The sequence below is a fragment of the Lissotriton helveticus genome, chromosome 7 (genome assembly GCF_964261635.1).
Source record: "Lissotriton helveticus chromosome 7, aLisHel1.1, whole genome shotgun sequence".
Lineage (NCBI taxonomy): Eukaryota > Metazoa > Chordata > Amphibia > Caudata > Salamandridae > Lissotriton > Lissotriton helveticus.
In genome coordinates, this window is record NC_136068.1 from 883,654,885 (window position 1) to 883,675,075 (window position 20,191).

The following is a 20,191-nucleotide window of genomic DNA, read 5'->3' on the forward strand; positions in this document are numbered from 1 at the left end:
TCCTCCAATGCGGAACATCACTATGGAGTAGGGAAAATGGTGGATTCAAATTGTGAGGGTGGAAGGCATTTGGTTTACTATTAATATAGGTCCTCAGATAGTGGAATCAATCGGTGGCAATACAAACTGAACAGTCAGTGGGCAGTTAGTGCGGGACCGTTAGGACCAATTTAGTCCCCAGATCTGGTGTCACACGTAACCCAGTGGTACAAAAGGGGGTGGTGATGGACGGAGCATCTGAACCAATCAAACACTCACACCCAGTCAAAAGATCTGGGTTTAATCCATCACCGTTCTTTAGCCCACTCTGCCCCCCCAGTTCAGACATGGCCATATGCAAATCAGTCTGACCCTGTGCCTCATGGGAACAGTCCAGCCCGAACTGCCAAGCCATGCATTCCCTGGACCGGACACAAGCTTCCTAGGACCGGTTTCTGGCATTTCAGCCATCTTCAGCCAGGCTTGCTTGAATCCAGTGGCAAAGAGAGCAAGGGACTCACGTCTGAGCATACCCTGCTAACTTATGGCGAACAAAGCGGTACAAAACGGGGTGGTGATGGACGGAGCATCTGAACCAATCAAACACTCACACCCAGTCAAAAGATCTGGGTTTAATCCATCACCGTTCTTTAGCCCACTCTGCCCCCCCAGTTCAGACATGGCCATATGCAAATCAGTCTGACCCTGTGCCTCATGGGAACAGTCCAGCCCGAACTGCCAAGCCATGCCTTCCCTGGACCGGACACAAGCTTCCTAGGACCGGTTTCTGGCATTTCAGCCGTCTTCCCCCCATAGTTTGAGTACCCATCGGCTAGCTCTCTCCCTTCTATATAGTCAGGCTAGGAGACTCCTAGCCCTATCTCCCGCCTAATAAAGCCAGTGTTGTGTTGCATGATGGTGAGCCCTAACTGGCTCTGTTACAGTGTCTTTTTTATTCCATTTGTTTCATGTCTAGGGCGTGACTCACATCCCTTTCTGCAGCGCTAATGAGTTTTCAACTGTAGTATCTCCAGCTTTAGTGTCTCTAGATGAACTAATGTATTCTTAGTATGCCCGGCTATTTAGGACGAGAAAGCAAAAGACACACAATTCATATGGCTGGGTCTAAACTGGAATGGCATGGTGAGCAAAAAAAACGATGGATTTAGGCCCAGATCTCTGTACTGGGATGAATGTATGACATTGTTCTGCATTCTGTCCATCAACTATTGTTTTTGCATTTGTCACCCTGAGTGGGACGGGTATACTCAGATGTGAGTCCCGTGCTCTCATGCCACTGGAATCAACCTATCCTGGCTGAAGAGGGGTGAAACCCCGAAACCGGTCCTAGGATGCTTCTTTGCAGTCCAGGGAGCACCTGGCTTGGCAGTTCGGGCTGGACTGTTCCCATGAGGCACAGGGTCAAGACTGATTTGCATATGGCTGGGTCCAAACTGGAATGGCATGGTGAGCAAATAAAATGTGGATTTAGGCCCAGATCTCTGTACTGGGGTAAATGTATGACATTGTTCTCCATTCTGTTCATCAACTGTTGATTTGCTGCTATTAGGGACAGCCCATATCTCCGTCCAACTACTTTATAGGCATCCTATCGGGATTGCGCCGAGTCAACAGACTCTATATTTTTATCAAAATAGTGCTTGATGGCATCCAGCAGCCCCTTACGAATATTTTGAAGTTTCTGGTACCAGGGATTGAGTAGAAGTCACTGAGGTCAATCTCGAGTAGGCAAGCCATAGACCACCCATACTGGAGAATGGTCAGAGATGCCCTTAGCAAGGTGTCAAAGTTCCCTGAATCGGAGCGTTTCAAAGGCCTGTCACAGATAAGAAACGCTATCAAAACGAAATCCTACAAAACAATAAACTACTGGCCGGCAGCAATTCATACCGGACAACGTCGGGACAGGCTGCTAGTATATATATATATATATATTTTTTTTTTTTTTAACAAATCTTTTTTATCTGATTTTAATTATCTATGTATTTCTTAGCTTGAATAGAGTGTTATTTTTCATATTGTGACTGCATGGCGGGTCATGGAGCTTAGTTTTATCGCGACATAGACTACTGTTGACACAGCTCTTAATAGTTTTACAACCCATTTTTAACTATTACATCACTGTTTAGGAATATTAATTAATTTGAATCTTGATGATTTGTAGCTACTGATCATTGGTACGCTTATTATCCTGCTTCCTTTTACTGTATGTATTTGCACTTTTATGGTCATCAAGACCAAAATAAAGTTTAAATGATGATGCTAAGAAGTTTCATCATATAATAGAAATATTCCTGAAACAAGAAACTCATCAACAAAAACTCAATTCAAACCCCCTCTCTGCCTATCTGCATGATGGACCTAAAACTGCCCCCCAAGATTGCAGAGCACCTTTGGTTCTAACTAAACACAACTTTAAGAGGTTGTAGCAGTCATCAATTGAGCACCCATCTGCTCCACACTCCTTGAAATGAAAAAAGGAAAAAAAAAGTGTTACCAAAGTTGTACGCCAACCATTTATTGTTCTCCCATCTCCTGTCATACCAATTGCGTGGGTGCAGACCCAATTGTGAATATTCATGAAGACAGGGCTTTGATGTACAGTACCAGTGACCGTTACTGACCTCGGTCTTTGAACTTTAGGTTGAAAAGAAGATATTAAGGGGCAGATTTACTACTTCTGGCGCATCTCTGCTAATCAGCAGGGATGTGCCAGAAGAGTTGCGATGCATCTGCCTAACCGTGTGTCACCACTGATGCACCACATTTACAATGCGGCGCACTGTGGCACATGGATGGGTAGATGCGTGTTGCATCCCCCGTCGGAAAGGTGGCGCATTGCTGGAGTTGCGACGCAGCTCGAGCAAGGCTCGGGGGTACCCTATCTCTAACATGCTGTGTCAATCCTTACGCCTGCTTCAAGCAGGCGCAGGCTTTTGACGCAGCATGGCCTTAAAAGTGACTGAGTGAAATCTTGTAGATTTCACTCAGCCACTTTTAGGAGGCGTTCCTGCACCGGAACGCCCCCCCCCGCGCCGGAACGCCTTCTTGTGGCGCAGGGCTTTACAATGTGACGCATCTCCCAGATGCGTCATGTTGTAAATACCCCGCAGCATGGCGCTGGCTTTGCGCCGTCGTGGCCTCACAAAAGTGACACAACTGCGGCGTAAAAGAGGCGCAAGGGGTTTGAAAATCTGCCCCTGAATGTTTTCAAGGGAAGCTAATAGACTTCAAGAAGAGGTCTGCCATTATCATTGTTCTCCTGACTTTTGTGCATTATCTGTGATCCTGAAATTTTATCATTAGTTCCCTGGTTTTGATCATTGTTCAGCTCAGTCAACTACTCTCCATCCATCAAACCTATCCCAGACCACATTGAATGTGGTACAATTCCAGGGGGCATATTATCAAAGGCAGTATCACCGCTTTAGCGGCACTTTTTGCCGCTGAAGCGGCGATATTCGTATTGCCCTATTAACAAGGTGCCGCTAACATGCATCTGCGCATGTTAGCAGCCGATTTTGTGATGCATCTTAGGACAGTGATAGATATCGCTAATGAGATGCAAAGTAGGCGTTCCTTCTTAAGACAACATGTGAAATGCTCGCAAAACCAACATTGCTGTATCAACAAGGTTGCCCCAAGGTTGCTGTATCAACAAGGTTGAAGCAATAACAAAACGCGTGCTAAGCTCCCATTATTGCATGATTCCAATGCCTGAAAAAAATCTGACTTGGCAGTATTGCCTATGGGAGGTGGTTTGTGTGGTTAGGTACACAGTCCCCTATTAACAAGCATTTCATTAGAGCTGTGAAATCATCGCAGGATTTCACAAGCTAATGATGATTATCGCAGTCTATCGCTGGATTGCACTTCGCCTGTAGACAAAGCGTTGCTAATACTCCACAAACAAGGCGATGTAATTCAGCAATAGAGGGCGATAATGAAAAACACGCTAAACGCATTTTGTGAAATTTATCACAGTTAGTAGATAATATGCCCCCAGGTCTTTACGTCTGCTACCACTCACAGCTTCACAGGGAAGATCATTGAATATGTTATGTCACGATATTGAAGGGCCCTCTTGATCTCAAGGAAAGTGCAGCTCAGCTTCTGGACTGGCAGTATTAAGCCCAGGAAAAAGGTAATCGTGAAGTATTCATGCTAGATTGAAGGATCAGTGTGCACAGTCTGCAGTATGACCTCTCAGTCTCGATAATTGAAGATGAGTGCATTTATTGGGCGCCGAGGTGCCCCTGGTTTCGGGTGGCACACCAGGACATGGTGAGCTCGCTCAATTGAGAAGTAGTTCGAAAGGTCCCTAGGTTGTAGTTGTTTAGGATAGAATCTTCAACAAAGAGGTAAACAGCAGGCCACTCCGAGCTTTCCGGGACCCCTATTATATGGATATTGTTTCTTTACTAGTCACCTTTGCTGTACTCTAATGTAGCTTCCAAAGCAGACGTGTTCGCTTGCAGGTCTTTGACTTGGCCCTTCAGTGCCTTTGTTTCTGCCGTGAGAGTGGCTAGGGAGTCCTCTACTTCTTTTACTCTAGTGCCCACATTTCGAATGACTGCTTGTATCAGTGCTATTTTGCTGGATGCCGTATCTATTTTGTTCTCTAGGGTGCTTTGCACACAAGGAGTGCTGTCATTATGTTTGTCAGAGGCTTGAGCGGCCGGTGCTTGTGAGATACCAGTGCCTGGCATTGTTGCAGCATACCTTGGTAGTTTTATACTTAACCAGTTTGGTCTGATGGGCATAGCGGGCACCCCTCCCGCCCGTCATGTCAACTAGGTTTCTTTTGTGGTAGGTGGCCACTATACAAGGACCTTAATAGGAAAGTAGAGCTGAGGAAAACAATGGGGGGAAGGGCCTCAGTACTCAAAGCCACCTGCCAGGGACAAAAGATTAACCCCTGTGACCACTCGGGTTTCCGTCAGCCAATCTGCACGTCCTTACTGGGCACCAAAGCTGTGGCCTCTCAGTAGCAGCAAGACAATCTCTCCCTAGGCGCGATATGGCTTTATTTCCTTAACTAGAAGGCCTGGTAGGCTGTGTTGGTTGGAACAGGAGAGATTGAGAGGAGAGGAGTTAGGCTTCTGGAGGCCCCAGGTTGCTTCACTGAATGATGGTTGCGCACCTAGGATGGCAACAATTAGTAGCAGGTCGTTAGCCCTCTGGTGTCAGCTCACTCTGTCAAGAGGGCTCAAATTTGGTATGCTGGCTTCAGAAGCAAAGAGCACACAGCTGCTTCCAGTGATTAGAGTCAACTAGCAGTAGGACGATACAGCGGGGGCCCCATGCTGTGATAGACTAACTATGTTCATTATTCTTCACAGATGTGAGAGATGTGCAGGCAGCCAAAACATCCAGACAAAAGGACAACAATTTATTTTGCCATTTTTGGGGCTCCTGAAGCAGCATATTGCAGCCACTGACTTTTATTTTAATGTTTTACTGATATAAATTAATGTATTTCAAATATATTTAGCTATTGGTTTCCTGTGAACAGCTTAGTTTGTTTTAGGGATATTCTTATGGACATACTTTTGTCCAAGGACTCACCTTTAAATGTTTGACACACTTAACTTCACCCTTTTTCTAAGGTGGTAAAGATGTTTTCTATTATGGTGAAGGTAATGGCAAATGCCTGTATAAAGACCTCCTTCACGCTATTTATCTGGTCACTGGTCTAATAAAACATAATGTCAATTACTTAATCAGCAGGCTGATAATCGTGAAATCTTCAGCTACTTATTTAGCTGAGACAAAATAAAGGAGATTATGTAATATTGGTTGTCAAACTGATAACTAGTAAAGATTTAATACTATTTGAGTATTGGTCAGATAATAGGCACTTCTTTGAAAATATGTTCACCTGAGGATGGCGCCCGTTTAAATTCCTGCATTTTCTGTCACAAATATATAGGGTGAACCAGTTTGGTAACATAAAGTTTGAAATAAAAGGTATCTTGAAGAGTTAATGTGCTCTAGTCATAATTAGCTACAATGGATCATATTTACAAGGGGATTGCACCACCGGAACATCACTTTTACAGATGTTCCAGTGGCGCAGTGCCCAGCACCATATTTACAAAGTGGCATTAAGCCACTGTTTGTGGGTTAATGCCGCTTGGTAAATATGGTACACTTTCAGTCAGGTATCTGCGTGGAGAGGGCTTGCATTGTGTTTTGATTTGAACTCTCCACCGCAACACCCATTGCTTTTTGACGCTGCTGCAGGTTTACAAGGAAGTGTAAATCTGAGCCAGCATCAAAAACTAACGCCATGCAATAGCAGGCATTAGAATGGTGCAACGAGGAAGAATACTTTTCATTTCTCCACGTTTTTGCTTTTTCCATGTGTGCAGTCCGCTGCCTTCATGTCACTTTCTTGCGCGTTATTACCCCTTGTCACAAATTCACGCGCTCGTTAAGTAATTGTTTCTGCATGCGTACCCGCATTTGTTTCATTATTTCTGCCTCGATATTTGAAGTTTGTTTATTTAAGGGGTTCACAGACACGTATAAGCCCATTGATTATACCGGTTTCTTCGAATTTTATCCACTGGCACCATCACACGTTGGCATCTCTGGATATACACTTGCACAGCCTCCAGTTGAATTTCACTCTGTACTCACGTCACACCTGACTATTATCTGGCACTTACCCAACACTATACTGCATGACCATTTTCTTTTATGCAACTCACCACTATATGCCGGACGCAGCACTTATCTTATGATCTTATAGATTACTATTGACCTTTTGCTTATTATTCTCTCAATTCTTTTTTAATTTGGACTGCTGCTATAAGTCCATTTTCATATTTAATATGTCTTACAGCCCTGATGAGTCACAGGTTTTGCCCTGTTGATGAAACACGTGTCGGCTGGCATTTGTAGAATAAGAAAAAGAAATAAAAACCAATATTTAACATCAAAGACTATTTTCACTTCATCAATGACGTCCATGTTCCTCTTTGTCTAAAAACACTCTATTACTAATACTGTTTTTATCAAACGTGTGCACAGTACCTGCTGTTGTTAACATCAGAACCTGGGCTGCTATGGGAATTCACAAGGACCTATTATCAAGCCCATTATTGCCGCTTTAGCTGCAATTTCCTGCCGATAAAGCGGCGATAATTTTGTCGCCTGTTCTTGATAATATGGCCCGTTGTGTCACGTTTTCATCATGCGAAGTGGTACATACGTGACACAAGGCTCTGAGTCAGATTTATAAAGCCACTTAAAGCCACATTGCGTGGCTTTAATTGGCCTCATAAATCTTGAGTAGGGCAACACAGTGCAAATCGCTGTGTCGCCTTAATCTGCACAAGGGAGGCGTCCCATGGATGTTGCGGTGGGTGTTTCCATGCAACATCCATGGGTTTTAATGCATACCCAGATTTACAAGGACTTTTAAATTTGGGAATGCGACAAAACCGTGCGCTTCCTAAGGACAGGCGTAACAAGAAGAAATATCCTTATGTCTCTCCATTTTTCCTCTTTCTCTGTGTGCTACACTCTGCAGCACACATAGAACGAGGAAAATGTCTCCATGGGCTGTTCTTGTGTCCTTGTGGAGGAAGGAACCCCTCTCTGCACAAAAACAATCTTTCCTACAACACAGGTACCCTTGCACCACCATTCAAAGGTGTCTGCATTGGTGCTAGGCTGCCGAAATGGGGTTAGTGCAGAGGGAAAGGACAGGAATGCACCATATTGGATAAATACAGTGAAATCCTGCCCTTTGTCTTTGATGTAGGGCAGAGCAGCAAGATGTCTTGCTGAGCTGCCCTATGCCAAACACCCATAAATGAGGCCCTTCATTTCTATGAAAGACAATCAGCACATTTAGGGGCATATTTATGAGAGCTTGGCATCATGCTTGCCCTACGCAAGATTGTACATGCATGACACAAAACTCAAATTCATATTTATTAAGCCACGCAAAGCCACTTTGCGTGACTTTGAATGCACCAGCGGCGGGCGCAGGAAAGCGAGGTAGGGTGGAGGGATGTCGATAGACGACAGAATCGGACTTATTAATTTATTTATTTTTGCCTATTCTGTCATTTGTCTACATTCCCCCAGCCAACCCCCCCCCACAACTCCCCTCCACCACCCCTCCCCGTGCTTACCTGCACCGGCTGCTGCTGTTTGAATGGCTTCAACAATTATGAAGCAATGCAACACATCGCAAATCGCTGTATTGCATTAGTCTGCATTGCATTACTCTGGGCAAGTATAGCTTGAAAGGGAGCCTTATTTACGGGGCAGTATTAATCCACGTTAAGTGGCTTTACGCTGCCTTGTAAGCAAAGCCCGTGGATCACTGACATAACCTCGACAGACCGAATATCGACTGGACAAAATATCGATGACAAATTATCGACTACAAAATTATCGATTGCCTATACTTAAACAACAAACCACAAAAATATCGAAACCACAATATCGACTAAAAAAAATAACGACTACAACAATATCGACTAACAACATTATCGATTTCTAAAACATCGATTATCACATATATAAATGAAAAACAGTCAAAATATCGAATACAAAAATATAGATACCAAATTGATCGATTTTTTACAATTCGGAATTACTACATCCTTGAATAAATCACTTTATTATCTTAAAATTTAGTCATACGATTCATAATTATTCAGAAATTGTTTATATAAATCTATAAAATATACAATATATTTTCCTAACATTTATAACCCAAAATAAATACAAACATACATTTTATAATACATAAACAATGTTCCGAACAACTAAACATTTCTTACTGCAAATTATATATATTCCTCCACTTTACAAATATAAAGATAACATTACCTATACTAAATAAGGCCTTACACATTCAATAAACGTTAATTGGCGTCACCCATATAAGGAAAGTAATTAGCATGACAGGTAAAAAAATTCAAATCCACAAATAAAAACAGACTATCAATTTAAACAACCAATCCTATTTCTGAAACAATTAGACTAATACTGTATAAACAAGATTACAGCAAACTAAAAATGCAGCCTAAATCTCCTAACTAAAGGAAGACGAAACTCTGCAGGATATCTGAAAGAAAACTTATTGACTTCAACATAAAGACAGCTACACCTATCTAAAGTAAGTACAACTACATTATTAGCCATCGAAAATGTAACTCTCAAACTTCACACCTATATTTAAAAGCCAAATACCTAAAATATATGTGTTTTTATTTACTATTTATCCTACAGACAAAAAGAAAATACAGAAGACCTACACAACACCTGGACATCAAAAGTTAAATATAAATAAGTAAGTATATAATTAAAATGTAAATTCGACATTTAATAGATAGGTAACTAAATAGAAACTAGCTAAAAACCTCTAGCTAAATATCATAAATAGTAATAAAATATTTGTACACATTTTCTCAACTTCCACAGGCACAAAAATATATACACAGAAAATAACAGTTTGAAGAACATCAACACCTGAAAAGAACTACTTGAAATCATCAAAAGAATTACAGGTAAATCAAAAATGTATTAAACTGTATTATTAGAATACAACATTATTTTATCAAAAAATGTAATGACATTCTCTTTTAATTACCTCCTAGCACTACAATACAATCATGACTGAAGGAGCTAAATTCATTTATTCACAAAAAGGGAAAATGCTTCTTTGTTACATGGGATATGTCTACACTCAAGAGAAACAAAAAGATTTGAAAGTGTTTTGGAAGTGTACGAAATATTATGCCAACAAATGTTATGGTAGAGCTATAACTCAGGAAACTACTGTTACTTATACTAAGGAACATAATCACCCACCCAATGTAACAGAAATAGATATTAAACAAATGCTAGATTCCCTTAAAGAAGCTAGTACTAGAACTGATCAACCAACAACTGCTATTCTGAAACACCATTTAAGTGTACTTCCCCAACATGCTTCTAGCCAATTACCATCTATTGAATCTCTTAAAAGAACTGTAGCTAGACAAAAAAGAGCAACATGCACTACTCCTCCCACACCAAAAACTTTTGAAGAAGTGCAAATTCCCCCTGAACTCTCTGTAACTCACAATAAAGATAATTTTCTACTCTATGACAACAAATCTAAAGATAAAAGAATTTTACTGTTTGCCACAGCAAACAACATAACTAAACTTACCCAATGCCAAACTTGGATGATGGACGGTACTTTTTCTGTATGCCCCAAACCTTTTTATCAATTATACACTATCCATGGTCATTTCCAAAATGCAAATATTCCATTCCTTTATGCCCTTCTACCAAACAAACAGCAAGCTACCTATCAAGAAATACTAACTGAAGTCAATCAACATACTCACAACTATTTTCCACAAAAAATTATCATTGACTTTGAAAAAGCAATGATAAACAGCATCCTTAAAACATACCCACACACAGCAATACAAGGTTGCTATTATCATTTTAATCAATGTATCTGGCGACATCTACAAAAATCTACCTTGAGTATCCAATACGCCACTGATAGCACATTTGCTTATCAAATAAAAAAACTCATCGCCCTAGCCTATGTTCCACTGACAGATGTAACTGAGCACTATAACTTATTAATAGACAGCCCCTACTATAAAAGAAACGAAGAAAGACTAAGCCCTATGCTTGACTACTTCGAAGACACATGGGTAGGAAGGCTACACAGATCAGGCCATAGAAGACAACCCAAATACCAAATAGCTTGGTGGAATGTCTACCTTAGCACACTAAATAAGGAAGCAAAAACAAACAATGCAGTTGAAGGATGGCACAATGCCTTCCAAGCAACTACAGGCCGAGGAACGCCTACCCTTCACAAATTAATACAATCCTTACAAAAAGAACAGAGTTACCAGGAGCTCCGAATGGAGCAATCAGTAACTTTGATCGGACCCAAACTCACCAAAGAAACTAAAAAAATGTATAACACACTCCAAAGTCAAGTTACCCTCTATCCAACTAGCAAAGGACTAGAATATCTATCAATGATTGCAAAAACTATTCTTTAAAACATAACATAACTATACACATTACATTAAGCATTTTTTTTCTAAATTCCTTGATTTTTACATGTAACAATTTGCAATTAAATTATCAAATACATAATTTTAACATATATAAAATGTATTTAGATAATGTATTTACAAAATGTTACATACAACGTAAGTAAAGCAAAAATTAAAACAGTTTCCCCACCCATAAAAATTATTGTAAATACTTACATTTCTGTTGCAGCTTCAAACGTAATCCAATTCCAAGCAATCCATACGACACCATTGCAAAAACCCATACAATCCATGTAAGCCCCAAAAAAAAAGCACAAATACAAGAAAATCCATAGCGACTCCTCTCCAATGTAATAGACACGATATACGATAGAAAACCCGAAAATAGTAATGTTGAAAAAAAAACGCTCCTGGAAAACTTGAAAACCAAAATATTTGTGTGCAAAAATAAGAGTATATAATACTCGTCACACAACTCTGATCGACAAAGAAGGAACTCCTCAAAAACAGTAAAACGCGACGATAACCTGGAAAAAATAAAATACATACCCACCCACACAAAAACACCCATACATATATAAAAACACATATTTATACACCAAACATATTATCTTAGTAACATTTAAACATATTACCTCACGTCACACACCTACAACTAAAACGCGGTAAAAATCAAATATCGTACACTCTACCTAACACCGAACACACAATCTTCTCTTAATAACCCTATCTACATAAACCTAAACACACCACACATACACTAACAATAACTTCATTAACTTCTAAAATACAATTTAAACAAACTTACCCTCTCTAACGCGAAGCAGCATCCAACCGCGATCTGTTGAAGCACCAAATAAGCCTAAGTAACATTACGCGGTTAAAAAGTAGTCCCTGTATACAGCAAAATCCTCTTTAATTTCTATATTCCAACACTTTAAAAAAATACACTGAGTATTATATTAAGTGTAAATAATTATTTAAATTGTAGAAAATTATTTCTTAAATATTCATTACTTTCAAATAATTATTCAACTGGTATGTGATACTTTAAATAATATTTTATGATTTATATATACATTTTGAAAATAATCTATATGTTAAACAAATTTGCATCTATAACTTTGTTACAAATAATTTTTTTATAAAAATAGCAAATATTAGTTTAAACATTATGGGGTCGATTCCGATCCGGTAAAATCCCCGTCCGTACGATTCGTATCCGGAGGCGTTTCTGTACGACTCGTACGGACGCCGTACGACCGGACGATTCCGATCCCGATCGGCCGACCTGGACGCGATTCGTACGGTACACGTCGATTCGTACGGAAAAGCGCACGATCACCAACACACCGTATGGCGCGTACCCCCCATGATCGCAGGGGTACGTGCCGTACCCCTGGGATCATGTGGGGTACGTGCCGTACACCCAGCGTACATGGGGGGTACGTGCCGTACCCGGGGGGGGCGTTCTGTACCTGTTTCGGCGCGAACTCTGCGTTTACGACTGTTTTCGGCTCCCGTAGGAAAAGGGTCGTACGGCGCGTACCCGACACGAATCGTACTTGCTGGGTCGTAAAAACCAGCCGCGAACCGTAGTGATGTCGCGTACAGCCGGTTCCGAGTGAAACTCGTGCGGAGATTTGAGCCGTACGGAGTCCTGTACGACTCGTACGGAGTTTGGCACCTGGTACGGATCGTACTTCGTCGTACGTACGGGACGTCTACGGGTACGATTCGTATGGGGAAAAAACTCTCCGTACGACAATTCGGAGAGCATTTTACCGGATCGGAATCGACCCCTATGTATGTATATAAAAATGTATTTGTGTGTTTATCTATGTAAAAATTAATATTATAAATATGTTCAATATTCATAATATTAATTTAAAAAAAATATATGATTACTTTGTAAGAAACAAAAATGTTATTGTTACAAAAGAAATGTACATATTTATGAATGACAATATATTCAATGTCTATAAGAATAAAATAATTGTTATTAAATGAAAAGTACATATTACCAATTTGTTTCTTTAACTATATAAATTACAATATATGTGAATAAACATAAAATTATGTTAATATCATTTATGTGTTAAAAACATATATATGCACTTCATATATTTTTTGGGATAATAAAAACTGTTTAGTTACAATTTTCAATTGAAATAAAAAATACATCTCTACTTACAATTTATTTTTTATATGTTAATAACTGTTTTTCATTTATTGCATTTAACCCTGTGTATGTTTCCTTCTTTATTATTCTATATAAATATTAATTACAAATGAAATATTCTATATAAAAATGCATTTTAAAATTTAATAATTTTAAAAATGTATTAATCTTTTAAGTACTACAATAACAATAATTATAATTAATACAAAATATTTCTATGTAATGTGAAAACTTTATTATAGTATCCTACCAATAATAATGATTTCTATAAAAAATGTCTTCTTATTTCCACTGCACCAATTATAAACTCACAAAACAATACTACACATTAAAACCATACAAATTACAATTCCCATTTCACCAATTGTAAACTCATGGAAGGTGCTGGACACTGAACCCATACTAATTACTATTCCCACTCCAGTGGGTGCAACAGTAGGGAAAGTAAATACTTCATATATTAATAAATAAATCCAAAAATAATATAAATATAAATTATTTTACAAATAATTAACTATATAATTTAACATAATAATTAATATATTAAAATTACTAATTAACTATCATTATTTCTATTACTTACCTATTAATACTAATTTACAACTAATTACCAAATATTTTTTGGATAATTATAAATTAATTTACAAATATTTTCTATTAAATACAATTAAATAAAAGATGTATGACGTTTGACCGCATACTTTTACAACGCATACCTTTACAACGAAACGTTAACAACGCAAATACCATTACACCGCATTTATTTACAACAAATGTTTTTACAAAGCAAATACCTTTACAACGCATAGCATTACAACGTAAGTATTCATAATTATATAATATTTGATTTAATGTAAATTAATAGAAAATAATTTAATTAAATGTATTTAAATTTAATTAATTTAATGTAAATCAAAATTTGCCTTATTTTTACCCTGTACACCTCTACCCAAAAACCCCAAACTGACCATGAACCCTAAAAATACCCCTTTACCCACAAACTGAAAACTGACCCTGAACCCTAAAAATACCCCTTTACCCACAAACTGAAAACTGACCCTGAACCCTAAAAATACCCCTTTACCCACAAACTGAAAACTGACCCTGAACCCTAAAAATACCCCTTTACCCTCAAACTGAAAACTGACCCTGTACACTAAAAATACCCCTTTACCCAAAAACTGAAAACTGACCCTGAACCCTAAAAATGCCCCTTTACCCAAACACTGAAAACTAACCCTGAACACTAAATATACCCCTTAATCCACAAACTGAAAACTGAGCCTGAACCCTAAAACTACCCCTTTACCCAAATACTGAAAACTTATCCAGAACACTAAAAATACCCCTTTACCCAAAATACTGAAAACTGACCGTGAACCCTAAAAATACCCCTTTACCCACAAACTGAAAACTGACCCAGAATCCTAAAAATACCCCTTAACCCAAAAACAGAAAACTGACCCTGAACACTAAGAATACCCCTTTACCCACAAACTGAAAACTGACCCAGAATCCTAAAAATACCCCTTAACCCAAAAACAGAAAACTGACCCTGAACACTAAGAATACCCCTTTACCCACAAACTGAAAACTGACCCTGAACCCTAAAAATAACCCTTTACCCAAACACTGAAAACTGACCCAGAACCCTAAAAATACCCCTTTAACCAACAATCCAAACCTATAACATTTTAAATATAATTATATACTTACCAACACTTAAGTTGTAATGGTATGCGTTGTAAAAATACCTGCGTAGTAAAAACATTTGATCTAAATACATGCATTGCTATGGTATTTGCGTTGTAAAAGTTTCATTGTAAAGGTAGTGCATTGTAAACGTTGTGTTCTAAACGTTGTATACCTTAAATAAATATTATTATTTCATGATTTATTATTAAATTACTTCCCAGTCTATTCCCCTATAAACAGACAACCCACTACAAAAAAGAAAAAAATTTAAAGTAACATAATTAGCAATTAATAAATTACATTAAATTATTTACCAATTATATTTTAAATAATCCACATTAATTTTTTAATTAACAATTAATGAAATATTACTACCAAATAATAATTTTACATATTTAATTGATTATAATTAAATTACTTCCAAACCTATTACCCTATAAACCCACAACCCCCTACATGACATCAATTATTTAAATTAACATAATTAGCAATTAAACAATTAAAATAAATTAATTACCAATTAATTTTTATATAATGTAAATACATTATTTAATTAACAATTAATAAAATATTACTACCAATTAATAAATTTACCTTTTTAATTAATTATAATTAAATTACTTTCCACCCTATTCCCCTATAAACCCACAACCCGCTACATGTCAAAAATTTTATAAATTTACATAATTAGCAATTATTCAATTAAATTAAATTAATTACCAATTAAATTCTATATAATACAAATATATGATTTATTTAAATATTATATAAATATTACTACCAATTAATAAATGTACATATTTAATTATTTATAATTAAATTACTTCCCACCCTATTCCCCTATAAACCCACAACCCGCTACATGACATAAATTATTTAAATTTACATTATTAGCAATTATTCAATGAAATTAAAATAATTACCAATTAAATTTTATATAATTAAAATATTTGATATAATTAACAATTAATTAAATATTAATACCAATTAATAAATTTACATATTTAATTATTTATAATTAAATTACTTCCCACCCTATTCCCCTATAAACCCACAACCCGCTACATGACATAAATTATTTAAATGAGCATAATTAGCAATTAATGTATTAAATTAAATGAATTACCAATTAAATATCTTATATTAAATAATAAATTTTTAATTAACAATTAATAAATAATTAATACCAATTAATACATTTACATATTTAATTAATTATATTTCAATTACTTCCCACCCTATTCCCCTAAAAAACCCACTACCCGCTCCTAGAAATTATTATAGTATTTGAATAATTTTTTAACATTATTATTTTTATTTAAAATTATTTCAATATAAATAAATACAAAATTAACATATATTTTAACAATAAATGTAGTAATAAAACATTAAAACAGTGTACATTTAACTATTAGATATTATTTATATCGATATTAATAGTCGCTATCATGACAGTCGATATCATGACTGTCGATAACACAAATTTTGATATTTTTAAACTACTAGAAAAATCGATATTTTTTTCTAACGATATTACTTACTCGATATTTTTTCAATTGATATTTTTGAACATACATAAAAATCGATAAAAAAAACATCGATATTACTTACCTCGATATTAATGCCATCTCGATATTCTGGAGTCGATATTATGTCCATTCGAAATAAATGACTCGATATTTAGACTGCACACCAAAGCCCGTATCACCACCACAACATCCAAAAAAGTGACCTTATGGTGGCGATAGGGGCTTCTAAATATGTCCCTATTTCTTTTCTTTAAAGAGGCTGTATTTGTATGCAAGGCGAATGACTTCATGAACAAGGATATTTCTGAAACTAGAAGAGAAAACTTCACCCTCATGTATTCCACATGTGAAGTTCAGTGAGATTTCATCAGGGATAGATATCATCTTTCAGAGCTTAAACTGAATGACACTGCTAAGAATAGGAGAATGACACAAAGAGGAGGAATTGATAGGGAATGATTTAAGGGTATCTACCAACGATGTGTAAGGTTATAATCCTTAAAATTATTGACATAGACCCTGTGATTAGTCTTATAAGAGTGAAGTAAAGAGCTTCCTGGCTGTTACTCTAAAGGTAATACTTAGAGGTTTCTCAATCAAGAGTTTGCTCAGGGTTTGTGAAAGACATGCTCCTTAAAAGGACTCCCAGTGGCATTAGAGTTTCTTTCATGCATGAACAGGGTGCATTCTTCTGTGGAGTCACCCTTCTAAGCGAATAGGACTCTTTACAACGAAGGGCTTTTCACGCATTCCATTAAAACACAGTTGTTACACCGACCGCGTTGTTTCAACCAGAACCATTACATTGCAAGTCGTTTCAATGACTTGCTGTAGGGGGAGCGCTGGACTTAGAAATAGTATTATTTACTTTTCCTATTCCAGTTTGTGCAACAGCAGGGAAGGTGTTGGATTGTAAATCCAGCACGCCCCCTACAGCAAATCGTTGAAACGACTTGTGATGTAATGGTATGTGTGGTAAACGCTGTTTCCCTTCTAAGCATTCACAAATTGAATGCAAGAGCTCAGGATCAGTGGATGCATGGTTACCATTTTGAAAATGTCCAATTAACTTATGAGTTACTCAGAGGACTCTGCACAAATAGCCAAATTAATTGCATCGACAAGAGCCTGCAAATTTGGGAAAAATTGGAGAGTAACCATGTACACTGATAGTCAGTATGATCATGGGGTTGTGCATGACTTTTGCCAACTCTGGTTGCAAAGGGAGTTTCTGACTTCTTCTGGTATTCCTATTCAAAAAGGACATTAAGTAAAAGATTTGTTGGAAGCAATTCAATTGCCAAAATAAGTGGCTGTGGTCAAGTGTGCTGCTCACAAATCTGGAAATGACAAAGTGACAGCCGGTAACCGATATGCTGACCAACTAGCCCAGCATTGTGCCAAACATAAGATGGCAATAAATAAAAAGATCGATGCATGTGGAAACAGCTGCCAACTTATGTTGCTTGAAAAAGTGAAAACATGGGAGGAAGTGAGAGATTTTCAAAATGAGGCAGAAATGAAGGAAAAGGAAGAGTGGAAGAAAATAGGATGTCGGAGAAGGGTTGAGGATGGTGTTATTCTTTACCTTGATGGGAGGCCTGTATTACCAGAGTGTATGCTTGCTCCTATGGCTAGGATGTATCATTGAGATTCCCACATCGGTAGGATGCAATGATTTGATTGTTTAGACCAAGTTGGTTCAATACGAGATTCAGGAATGTAGCAGAGAGTCTCTGCCAGAGGTGCATAACCTGCCAACGAATGAATCCTGGTAAGAGAACTGTAGTGTTGACAGGAAAGATTGGAAAGACAGAAGGTCCCTTCATACGACTCCAGATTTATTTCATCCAGCTACCCCATTGCGGAGGACTAAAGTAAGTCCTTGTCATTGTCTGCCTGTTTTCAAAATGGGTAGAAGCCTACCCTACCCGCAGGAATGATAGCATCACTGTAGCTAAACTACTACTGAGGGAACTCATACCACGTTTTGGTTTTCCAGTAACAATTGAATCAGACCGAGGGTCTCATTTTAATAATGAAATAATTTGTCTGATCTGTGAAGCATTCCAAATTGAGCAAAGGCTGCACTGTGCATGCCGCTTAGAGGCTTCTGGAGTAGTAGAACAACTGAATGGCACAATCAAGTCACGATTGGGAAAGATGTATGAATCTACCCGATTGGAGTAGCCTGATGCTTTACCTCTTGTTCTGATGGGACTCAGAGGGATCCCAGACAGAAATACAGGCTTGAGTCTCCTTGAAATACTCATGGGAAGAGCAATGAGGCAAGCATGGGTACCAGGACACTAGCTGATAAATATATCTGATGATATTTTACTTGAGTACTGCAAAGAACTGGTTGACCAAGTGCATTCTATTTCTCACCAGGTTGGGGAAGACGCTGTCGTCAGACAAACAACTCCAGCACATGACCTGAATCCAGGAGACTGGGTAGTAATAAAAGAACATACTCAAGAATCTTGCCTAGCAACAAGTTGGGGAGAGCCACATCAAGTGATATTGGTTACCACCACAGCTGTGAAGTGCAGAGGAATTCCGAATTGGATGCATGCCAGTCACACCAAGAGGGTGACAAAACCTGATGAAGTAGAAGCTGAAGGTTGTGCAGCTGAGGGGTTTCGAGAAGTTGATCCCGAAGTAGTTGATGAAGAGCAACCGAGCACCAGTAAGGATGAATGGATTCCAGTAGTCGACATACCTGCAGAATTTGTGAGAACCAGAAGTCAAACCTATCTAGATAGACAGAGTGATAGTGAGGATGAGTCAGGAATAGAAGAATGTAGTCAGATTACAGAAATCCAAGCCAAAAGTAATTCTGCGGAGGACCAGATAAGGAAAGATCGATGTACTCAGACTTTTGAAACTCCAGCAAGAACTCTTGAGTCTGAGAAAGAACAGATAGGTATTAGGGCAAAAGCTCAGGCAGAAGACAATCAAGAATTCCAAAGACCTGAGCAGGACCAGATAGGTGTAGGAAAACGTGTTCAGGAAGAAGAAGGCGATCAAAGTCAAACTCAAAGTCAAATACATCAAACTCCTGAACAAGTATCCAGGCAGAAGAAACAAAATTAAGCCCAGGACCAAGTCAGATAGATAGGAATTCAGAAGTAGTGCCACAATTGAACGAAAATAAAAGAGCATCTGAAGAAAGTCAAAGCCAGCTAAAAGACTCAGAAAGGGAGATATGTGGCCTGGTTTTGTCAAAAGACTGAAATTTCACCTTAAAACAATAAATGAAGAACCAGAGCAAGTAAATGAAATATTAAGTCAAGCTTGACTGTCCACAGAACAACCAAGAAGAAGAAGTCCACGTTTGAAAAGACTGAATAACAAGTTCAAAGGACCTGGGTGGACCTAAGTCATACTTGAAGATTTCGAAAATCTAGAACTGAGTGATGACGAACTGTTGATCAGACTGACGAAGAAGTGAGAGCAACTTGAGAAAAGAATCAAAGGTTAAAGTCTGTGGAAAAGTTACAAAGAGGGGATAAAGTCTCCTTAGACAAAAATGGCTGATTATAATGTTAATGGAAGACCGAAAAGAAATTGTCTAAAGACATGTTGTAGAATATGTACATGTAGTATATTAATAGTAGTTATAGTATGCTTTGGATTGATATTAGCGATACCTTACTTAATGAGCAAAGAAATGCAGAATAACACTAATATACCCGAGCAAGTAGATTCACCTAAGAAAATAGATACACATACACATGAGA

The 20,191-nt window shown here is 37.9% G+C and overlaps 1 pseudogene; it reads right to left on the reverse strand.

Moving 5' to 3' along the window:
* Positions 1-19,260: 19,260 nt before the first annotated feature.
* Positions 19,261-20,191, reverse strand: part of LOC144769319 (sulfhydryl oxidase 2-like) — a 61,696-nt pseudogene continuing 60,765 nt past the window's right edge.